The sequence below is a fragment of the Myotis daubentonii genome, chromosome 3 (genome assembly GCF_963259705.1).
Source record: "Myotis daubentonii chromosome 3, mMyoDau2.1, whole genome shotgun sequence".
Lineage (NCBI taxonomy): Eukaryota > Metazoa > Chordata > Mammalia > Chiroptera > Vespertilionidae > Myotis > Myotis daubentonii.
Window position 1 is genome coordinate 154,894,863 of NC_081842.1, and position 2,418 is coordinate 154,897,280.

At 47.1% G+C, this 2,418-nt stretch overlaps 1 non-coding gene across 1 annotated transcript; it reads right to left on the reverse strand.

Annotated features, from left to right (window-relative positions):
* Positions 1–1,007: 1,007 nt before the first annotated feature.
* On the reverse strand, positions 1,008–1,137 carry LOC132232219 (small nucleolar RNA SNORA33). The gene has a single exon (XR_009452355.1). It is a non-coding gene; the product is annotated as a small nucleolar RNA SNORA33 (small nucleolar RNA).
* Positions 1,138–2,418: the final 1,281 nt, after the last annotated feature.

The window sequence follows — 2,418 nt, forward strand, 5'->3', positions numbered from 1 at the left end:
TCCTGTGAACATCTGGGGCATGCCACGGGACCCAGAGTCAAGTCCCTGCCCACCAGCGTGCACCTCCAAATCATGCAAGACCCAGACCCGGCCGGCCCCATCCCTGTCAAGCCCCACTGGGCAGGGGGCGCAGCCTCAGGTCCCCTGTCAAGCCCCACTGGGTTGGGGGGGGGGGGGCGCAACCTCAGGTTCCCAGTCAAGCCCTGCTGGGTGGAGGGTGCAATCTCAGGTTCCCCAATGCACTCTCAGGTTCCCTGGCCCAGTGCCAGAGTGGGGGCATGGCCTGAGGTCCCGCTTCAAGCCCCACCGGGCTGGGGGCATGGCCTGAGGTTCCCTGTCAAGCCCCACTGGGTAGGGGGTGCAGCCTCAGGTCCCTGCTGATCACTCATTACAGCTCATTACGGGAACCCCGCCCCCACTGTGGGCACAGCCATCTTGTGTTATGGGAACCCTGCCTCCGCAGAGGGTGCAGCCATCTTGTGACAGTGTGACAGAGTGAGGGTCAATTTGCATATTAATTCTTTATTATATAGGATGACAAACATCTTGCTTTTCCTTTGAGATCAATCTGCCAGGGGAAAAGATCTTTGAGTGTAACAGCAATATGAAATTCCTCCAATATTTCATATTTATTATATCTACTGTGGATCAGGCACTGTTCTTACTTTTCTAAGTAAAGAAGATACAGTGATTAATGAGATAAACAAGGTCCTGTTCTCATGGAGGAAGTGAACAAGTAAGAGAGATGATTTCAGGTGATGAGTGTTATTCAGAAAGGAACCAGAGTGATATAGAAACTTTTAATAAAAAGGTGTGTTTTTTTTTAGCTATAGTGATCTGGGAAGTCCTCTGAAAAGGTGGGCATTGACACTGAGCTGAGAACTGGATGGTAGAAAAGGCAGCAAAGTAAAGATTCTTTGGTTGAGTATTCCAGGGAATGCTAGGCCTTCAGGCTCAAACAAGCTTTGGAAGGCGTTGGGCATTTTATTATTTTTTTATTGTTTATTTTTTATAGCCATTTTCAGGGTCCTTAATGATTTGGATGTCTTTAAGGCTCATAACATGGCTTTACTATTGCCAGCTTTCTCTAAATTTTTGCAAAAACACATTCAGGTAAGCAGATTCATTGGCTGGCTTTGGACCTAGACATTTTAAAGAATTGCACAGCAGATCATAAAGCTGACTTTAAAGTGAAAGACAAAAAAGGTATTTTTAATCTCTGGGTTTTTTTGTTGCTGTTTGTTTGTTTTTTAAACAGGTGGTTCTCAAACATGTGCATCAGCATCAGTTAGAGGGCTTTTTGAAACACAAGACGCTGGATCCCACCCTCAGAGACTTCCAGGCTGCAGTTGAGAGCACTTGCTTCAAGTCAAGGCTGATTTTTCTGCACTTTCAGCTGTCATGGCAATGGGGCTGAAAGATCTCTACTTGGCTTAATGAACTCTGTAGATTTTTTTAGTTGGCTAAGCAGTAGTTTATAGCCCCTTTATGTTAAGAACCTTTTTTCAGGTCTGCAAAGTGTCCAGTACTGCAATTTGTCTTCCACCGCAGTCCTCATCGGGACATGTTCCTGAAAGAACTGTGTGTGCGTACACTGGAAGAGCTCTTGTGCTTGGGGTTGTGCTTTGAGAGACAGGAAGACATGACCTGTTACCATGCCATAGTGCTCTGACTTCTGTATCTGTCTGAAGAAGCAGGCACTGGGGACTGTAGATGGCATTGAAGAAGGGGGTGGGCTAGGGGTTAGCAAGAAGCACAGGTGCCTGGGTAAGATCCCTGTCACCATGAGGTTATTGAGGCAGTGGGTCCCCATGAGTTGTGTAGGAGACAAAAGGAGCTTTATCATACAACTGCTGTAAGACTTTGAGTCATTATGAGCAACTTGCGTATAATGGAACTACTGTATATTAAACAGCATTCCATACCCGCTTCTGTAGAATGCTGCCTCAGGGGCCAGTGGTGACCTTCCCATCTTAACCAATGTACAGCCTGCTAAACCTTGGTTCACTGGCAGTGGCCACGGAAAGTTTGCAAGGCAACTGGGATAGGAGTGTGAGATGGTGAGGAGGCCAAAACTGTGCTGGAATGAGACAGGAGGGTGGCCCTTGAGTCCCATCAGGAGGTAGGAAGGAGGAGCATTGGTTTGTGGACATAAGTATCCTAGAGATTGGTAGTAATCTCTAGGGAAGGGGAATCTCCACTTCCTTATGCTCTGACAGGTGAGGTCTCAGCATCATTGTATTTCAGGGTGTTAGAGTGAGAAATTTTTTGCTCATCTGTACTCCCAGGTTGATGAAAACTGCAATACAGCAGTTGCGTAACATTGAACCCTGAATCAGGGCAGGAGCTCTGGTCTGGTAAGTTAGCTCTGCTTTGGTGCTGGACATTGTCTTCAGTGTCTGCCCTAGTGAGTGGCCT